The following is a 290-nucleotide window of genomic DNA, read 5'->3' on the forward strand; positions in this document are numbered from 1 at the left end:
CTCCCCTAAGGCTCAGCATCCACCCAGAATTCAGCATTCCCCCAGGATCACGGTATTCCCCCAGGACTCAGCATTCCCCCAGGATCACAACATTCTCCTAGGACTGCAGCATCCCCCAGGACCTCAGCATCTGCCCCAAGGACCACACCATCTCCCCGAGGATCACAGCATCCCCTCGGGACTCAGCATCCCACCCAGGACCAGCAGTGCAGGGAGGTGCCTGGGAAGCTCCTCAGCTCCACTGACACCCCACGTTCCATGGAGACCCACAGATGCATCCCAGCAATGTG

This window comes from Pterocles gutturalis, unplaced genomic scaffold, assembly GCF_000699245.1.
Source record: "Pterocles gutturalis isolate BGI_N339 unplaced genomic scaffold, ASM69924v1 scaffold26483, whole genome shotgun sequence".
NCBI classification, from domain to species: domain Eukaryota; kingdom Metazoa; phylum Chordata; class Aves; order Pterocliformes; family Pteroclidae; genus Pterocles; species Pterocles gutturalis.